Source organism: Hemiscyllium ocellatum, chromosome 6 (genome assembly GCF_020745735.1).
Source record: "Hemiscyllium ocellatum isolate sHemOce1 chromosome 6, sHemOce1.pat.X.cur, whole genome shotgun sequence".
In the NCBI taxonomy this organism is placed as follows: Eukaryota; Metazoa; Chordata; class Chondrichthyes; order Orectolobiformes; family Hemiscylliidae; genus Hemiscyllium; species Hemiscyllium ocellatum.
Window position 1 is genome coordinate 91,638,163 of NC_083406.1, and position 8,141 is coordinate 91,646,303.

Genomic DNA, 8,141 nt, shown 5'->3' on the forward strand with positions numbered 1-8,141 from the left:
GCCTGTTTGCAAGCTATACATCTCCATGCCTCTATAGCACACATAAGTTATAAACAGTGTGGTTTGTCAGTTCTGGGGCCATAATAATTTACAATGTATATTAATATCTTGGATGATGAAAGGGAATGTATACAGCAAAATTTTCAGATGACACAAAAATAGGTGGGATACAAGTAGTGAGGATGACTTAAAGTGTCTATAGAAAGGTGTAGAGAGCTCAAGCGAGTGGTCAAAAACTTGACAGATGTGGGAAAATGTGAGGTTATGTATTTTGGCAGGAAGAACAGCAGCTGAAGATTATTGAAATGGGGAAAGTTCCAGCACAGGATGATTTGGGAATCCGTGTGCATGAGTCGCAAATATTTAGTTTCCAAGTAATAGGGAAGGCAAATGGAATGAAGGTCTTTATTTCAAATGGAATGGGATATAAAAATATGGGGGATGGTCTTGCTAATATTATAGGAGGCAATGATCAGACTACAGTTGGAATATTTTTGATCCCTTTATCAAAGGAAAGATATACTGGCATTAGAGGCAGTCCAGAGAGAGTTCACTAGGTTGATCCCACGGGTGGACTGATTTTCTTATGAGTAGAGTTTGAGTAGGTTGGGCTTGTACTCATTGGAGTGTAGGATAATGAGGCTGGGGCCTTGTTGAAACATAAAGCTCCTTGGGGATTCAACAGCGTAAATGTGTAGAGGTTGTTTCTTTTTGTGGAAAAGTGCAGGAACAGAAGCTATAATGTCAGAATACAGAGTCACCCATTTAATTCTGAGATAAGGAGGAATTTTTTTGTGTCAGAGGGTGGTGAATCTATGGAATTCTTTACAGCACTGGGCTATCAAGACTGAGTCATTAAGTATATTCAAGGTTAGGAATGACAGATTTCTAATTAAGGGAATCAAGAATTATGAAGGTAGGGCATGAAAAATTGGAGTTGAGAATTATCAAATCACCATAATCATATTGAATGATTGAGCAGTGTCAATGGATTAAATTGCCTATTTCTATGGTCTTATGTTGAAGCTTAGTATCGAAGATGCACAATTGTTATACAAATATGTTTATTCACTTAAATTTACTCATTTATGTATACTGATATACACTCCAATATGTTTAACGAACTCTTCTGGGTTAATGATCCAAATGTTAGAGGCAGTACAATAAAACCATTGTGATGCACAGCAAGGAGAACATTTATATGGTAACTGTAGAGTTGAGAATGCAATATTTTATGGCTGCTCTTATAGATGCAATAACTTAACATTGGTGAAACAGCATTTCTGTGTTCTCATGTTCTCATAAAATCAATTTGGATCTAAGTAAACTATTAACTTTCCTTTCTGATTTCAAATAGTCGATTTGACAATTATTACTGGTTATAAAGTTTGGCCAATAATTGTGTATACAGTAATTGTAACCAGGCATCTCCAAAAATAACTGCCAGGTACCTTGCATGTGATTGTGAATTGTCTGATGCCTGTTTCAGAATCATACACCAACATTGTTGCTCAAGTAATAATGAATCAAGATTACTTGGTCCACATGCAGTTTAGTCAGCAGTTAAAGGATCATAGAATGTCCACAGTGTGGAAAGAGGCCATTTAGCCTTATGAGTTTGCACCGTATCTCCAAAGAACATTCCATCCAGACCCAGATCCACTGCAGGCTATCCAGAAAAGGTAATTTTCTTCAAAATAGCTGAGCAGTAGATTTCTGCTTCATCTCTTTTCTTGAAGTTAGTTATGGCTGTAACCTTCTTGAAGTGGGACTTGGGGAAGCGGCTGTTCCTTCTTCTCTCAAATCCACAGAATCGTGCATAGAGTTCTGATGTAAGGAAAGGTCCACCGACTAAGAAGGGCTCAGTTAAGAACTTTGTTGTTTTTCGCCCATTTGATTGTTTGTTACAGATCCTCCATTAATGATGGTCCATGGATTCTCCACCAGGCCACTAAGGGATTGTCTGGAATATTAACTGTCACGGTAGATTCAAAAGAGAAACACTGTCACCATCTTGTGAGCAAAGGGATTTTGTACACTTGTCGTTGGTGTATAAGTGCAGGTGGCTTCAAAAAGCTTTGTACAGTCAACATATTGCTGATTTTTCAGTTTTCTTTTCCCACCATTTGTTGTTTATGTTCTGCATTTGGTTTTGGATATCAGCCTTGAGCAGTTGGAATGCCACGTTCTTGTGACCTTGGCTTGTTCTTCCAGCAATAGCTGAAGCTCATTCATGTTCCAGAACGTCATATATTTCTGTCCTGTTATTACTAAACCAGTCTTGGTGATGACAATGCTCAAATCCAATGGTCTGGACCCAGCTTTCAATACAGATGACTTTATTTGATGCCACTGTTCTGAAATTGAGTTGGATGTGTGAAGTCTTCTAGATTGGTTTGTAAATTGCTTTAGGATTTTCATTCTTTATTCAGGCTGTTTTAGGGCTGAGACATTGACCTTCTTCCTCATAGTCTTTTGGTTCTTGAAATGTCTTTGTGTTGGATGGATGTTCATTACCAATCGACCATGTCACCAGTAAGTACAGTCGGCATCAATTTTTTGCCTGGATCGAGTGTTACAGACTTCACTTAGCATTTTGCCTTAAATAATTATGTAATTTAGTAAGGAGCAGTGCTTTGATCTCAGATCCCTCCATATAGTTTAGTACTATGCTGATGTGCTGACTTCTGGAAGCTCTGCAATATGTTCCCTTATCTTTCACCTAACACGTAATATTTGATATTACTGATGACCCCAGAGAGTCACCTCCCTGAGGTTCAGCATAGACCTGGTTTCCCATGGTTTTCAGACTGTTATTGACCTCCATCTGTTTATTAGTAACACTTACCTCTTTGCAACTTGTCTTCATCTTGCATAGTCTGTCCAATAACTTTGTGGGTGTGTCTGTGTTGAGTTAATCAGATTGTTTGCCCAGACCTATGTACAATGACCCACTGAGACTGTTGCACCTTTGAGGGAATTATGTGATGCTGTAACCTCTGAGACTCCTTTCTCCTGTGATAATGATAGATTGGAAACCTGAACTACTACAGAAATTTTTAAACTTTTAATTCCAAAACGTGTTTTGAAAAGACATCTGCTACAGTGGTGTCTTTCAAAGTCCTGTGTGGGACCAATGTCACACCTGTAACATGTCAGAGAAACATCAAACAGACCAAACCAAATAGCACTTTGAGTTCTGTCAACCAACCACATCAAAAGGGAACAGGGCAAAGGATTTCAAAGAACCTGCAAAAACCAAGAACCCTCAAGTTGAGTCTACAACTGTCAAAATTTCTCAGTCTGCTCTTCACAAATTGTCCATAGAGACTAATCTATGTATATTTTAACTTTTGTTTTGAACTCCCTTCTTATTCTTAATCCATGCATATTTATGTTGTGTGTTTTTTTGTGTTTAGAAACTAATAATCTCACTCTACTGTCAGATGAAGAAAGCCTGGTGAAATTGTTTCCTATTGAAATATAAATTAGTTTGGTCTGGGAGAAAGTCATTCCCTAGGGACAGATCCTTTTCATATTCACGTTATTGTGACCATTTGCAGTGATGGTATTGCGGGGTAAGTGTGTCAATAAAGTAAGTGAGACTGTTCATTCCTCTTAACCTAAAGCTTACCACTTTTAGATACATGTCTGGAACAGTAATCACTTGGACATTCTTGCCTGGGATCTGATCATGACAAATGCCCTCCTCAGAAACAAGTAGGTAGTCATGGGTCTCTCCAAGCCCCTACTCTTTCTCCTTACCCTGATCTCTGTCAGAAAGCAGGTAAAGTGAATGCTTACTATTGCAACACTCCCACTGTCCATACTGTCAAGCTCCTTGTGCTCAGTTATGGCTATTTGGACAAAGCCTCATATTTGCCTGATTTATCCTGATGCCCCTGAACTCATCCAGTCGTGGTGGGAAATCCTGCTTCAGCATCAGCAATGGAGCTGCTCTCATATTGTCCTTCAGGTTCTAGGACGGGTTCAAGACAGAGAGAAATGGTATCGTTCCGCCTGTTGGGTTCCACATATAATGGTGTGGACAGTCTTCTCCTGCATGCAAAAAGATAAATATCACTAGTTTTCAAAGAGACAAGAGAATACTCGTGAGGACAGCAGGAGAACATGCCAGCAGGCACACCTGAAAGTGAAATGCCAACTAAAGAGCTGAGCAGCTGGGCAGTGGACAAAACTAAGCAGCAGGTGGTGGACAGAACTAAGCTGCCCTACAACCAACTGATCAGATCAATGCTCTGCAGCTCTACCAGTTCCAGTCATGAATGATGGTGGACAATGAAGTATTAGGATAATTAAAATATGCATCAAATCCTTGTTAGCCACAGGGACAAGGGAGTGGATGGCCTATGGATAACACAAAAACGTGGATACTGTGGTAACAAAATCCCCAAACTACTGTGAAGGACTGCACGATCCATCAGGAGCTGTCAATTAGGAAAACAAATTGCGTCTTGGTCTGACTTCGTAGGTATGTGGTTATGTGTATAGCGAGACTATGTATAACGAGGCGTTGTGTCTCCAATATCCAAGCAACAAAGCAGTTGAAACTTAATGCGCACCACATTAAAAGATGGCATAACACACCTGTATTGTAAACAGCAATGCAATGCATATATAATTGAGAAGCAGAAAAATGATGCACACACCACAGACTGTTTATAACAGTGCTATATTATTTATTCAGACAATAGCCAACCATTCGGGAACTTTGCTGGTAATCACTTCTCTGGTTTTATATTTAATCCTTAATTTGCAAATAAACATTTTAAACTGTTACCAGAAAAAAATGATAATGGAAAAATACAGATATATTCTAATAATGCTTATGATTTGATCTAGAAACTAGAACTAGAAACATTATCCTTGTGGTAACTGCAAAGCTGTTTTCTCATTAATATCTAACGATAATATCTGTGCTAATTTCAGGTCTCCTGAGACCTTCAATTGTATATGTAGTAAAAGGATCCTATTAATTCCAAATGAACTTGTGTGTGCGTGTATTCGTGTAGAGCTGGTCCACTTCAAAGAGTAGCAATTTCTTGTCAATATATAGGTACAAGTGGTTGAATGAATAGGGAATGAAGACTTGGAGGAAAAGAACAGGGATGTGGGATTAGACTGACTGTTCTTGTGGACAGTTAATAATAGCATGAATTGGTTGAGTTTGTTTTATTGGTATCCCATCCACCACCTTAAACTTTCTAAAACTGTGACACAAAATGGCAGCAATGTATGCAACAGCAGCAACTCCCAAAAATAATTTTAAAAACCTGGAAATCCTGGAAATCTGAGCCCAAAACGGAAAGTGCGAGAGAAACTCAGCAAGTCTGGCAGCATCTGTTTAGAGTCCTGTGACCTTTTGTCAGAACTGCAAATGTTTTAACTGATCATTACACATATCATTATGCATAGATGATAGTTCATAAATTGCAGATGTAAAGTCACCATGAGTAGGTGTGAATACCATGTCCTTGCCTGACTCTCTTCTCCAACAAACAGATTTTCTTCTCTGTAGCTTTGACTGATTATTTAAAGGTCCCTTTGGAGTCCTCGCCTGTCCCTTGTGCTTCTGCCTCTCTTCTCCTCCAAGAAGAGCCGTAGGAGATCTATGACTGAGAGTAACTGTGTGTGCTGAACATATTTATTGAGGCTGAGGTTGCAGAAAGCTGAGGGTGAATCTCATTGATGGATGAACTGATGAGAATTTGTAGGAAGTGCATAGATAGATGTGGATTGGTGTAAGCCAAATTGATGTGAGGATTGACGCAATGAGAAAGAGCTCAGAAGGCAGCATGAGGCTATTGGGTGATACACAAATCAGAATGTAGATGAATGTGCCTCTGCAGTCATCTTTCATTCTTTGTTCTAGTCAATAACCTGCTTTTCAGATTGAATCTCAGTGTTGTAGCATACTCCTGCTTCTAGCCTCCTCTCTTACCTCCAGATACAGCTTCTGAAATACTTCTTCTTCTTGTTAGTAGGCAATAATATCTCCCTGTGCATCCTGATAGTGCCATATCCTGACTAAAGACTCAGGAAATGTCACTTAAAGCAAAGTACAACCTCAGAGCACGTTCTCTCCATCAATCATTTTCTTGTATTCTGCTCCCTTACTCCAGAATTAATCAGCTTTCATGTTTCCAATGTCCCTTTAATATTGGAGTTGAAATTAACTCATTTGGGTCAACTTAATTAGAAACATAGAAACCTAGATTGGCATACAAGCAGCAAATAACATGGCATTGACATCGCTGGGTTAAACTAAATTACTGTGAGAGGGGCTACACTTACTCCTGGATTCCCATATACTAACAACGTCACTTCCTCTCCCCCACCCAAGCAATATTTATTGAATCTCTTGCATATTTGATGCTCTACACACTAACCTCTCCTACCTTCTCAAGCAGGCTTTGCCTGCTGACACCTATATGCATCCTTTTTACCACGTTATGGGCATAGGACTCCTCAGTTGGGCTACACTATAGCAAGCATACTTTCAGGGAGGCGTCATAAACCTGAGAGCAGCCTTTTCTCTTCTTGCAACCAGCTCTGAGAAAAGTCAGAAACGTTCTCTTACAATTGAGTGAGTATAATCTCCTTTTAAGAGGTGCATTCATTCTCTAAATAGCCTCCTGCTAGAAATGGTGTGATGGCAGGCAGGTGACCTGTTGCTGAAAGGATCAGCAACTCTGCCATTTCCCCTGCAATGAGTTCTGGTGAAGGCTCAACAGCCTGAAATATTAACTCTGTTCCTTACCGTGGCTGCTGCCTGATCAGCTTGGTATTTTAAGTGTTCAATGTTTTTATTTTAGTTTTTCAGCATCCTCAGTATTTTGTTTATGCAATGATGAATTGCAGCAGTTAAAATTGGCCAGGTCTCATTAGTTTTCAGTCTTTGGGGGCACTTCCTGTTTCGTCTCTACAAAGACTTCCTCCTGTTAGTTGGCAATAACATCTCCCTGTGCATTCTGATAGTGCCCTATCCGTACAAAACACTCAGGGAAACATCACTACAAAGAGTTAAAGTTTCAACATCTTGACTTGGTAAACAATGTTACTACCTGACCTATCTAGCCACGGGGCGTGTTTCAGCTTCCAATGCTTGCAACATGATTTATGCGTGTTCAGGCAAATATACAGCAGTTTGTCAATGCCTGACTTTTGAAGGAATCTGCATCTCTTAATTGTAAACTGTTTCTTGGGTAGTGGGTGTGACAGCTTAATGCAATGTACCTCACTTGCGCTGTCAGGTTGTGCGTTACAAAGACATCAGTTACCATGTAAATATCACTCAGCATAATACAGCGCTGCTTTCATGACAACAAATAGATCAATTCATTTAGGGGCACGATCTGTCAATGTGCGTGCCATCACACATTAATTTTTTTTTTAATCACCCACTTGTTTCTTTCATGTTGATTATTAATGACGTCCATTTCTCAACTGTCACCAATTAGGAGGATTGCTGAGGAGGTGAAAGGAGGAGTCAGTGAGTGGGAGGAGTCCAATGCAGGAAGGAACAAACTCATCTCGTGTTTCTCATTGCAGCTTCACTTGGCAGCTTTTCCCGAGTTTTTACCAGTTTGCAGCTCCACACATCTTCCTGAAATACAATAGTGATTCCACATTGACAATGTAGTGGAGCCAAGTTCTGACTGGCAATATACTGAATAAAGGTCAATTCATTTTCATCGTCACTTCCATGAAAAGCTTAGTTGAGTTATGAAATATCACTCAGTTAAAAGGTAAAAAAAAGTGCAGCACTTATATAAGTTTACAACACTCAGGTTTCAGAGAGAAACATATACTATGTGCAATATGTTGTTGCATGACCTGTTTATCTGATGAGGATAATGTTCTGCATTGTTTGTATCTAAAAATAATGTTTTAAATTGAATGACATTATTCAAATTAATCATTTTTCTCACCACTTTTGAAGCAATTACATTAAAACGTTTGCATTCTGTTGAAATACTGGAGTTGACAAATTTATTAAATGGAGACAGAATTGAGTCAAGTTTATGAGGGATATGATTAATTTTTTGTGTAAGATTTAAAAAAATATCAAACAGTAAATTATCTAGATTGCCTTGTGCAGATCAATCAGGAAAATGGTT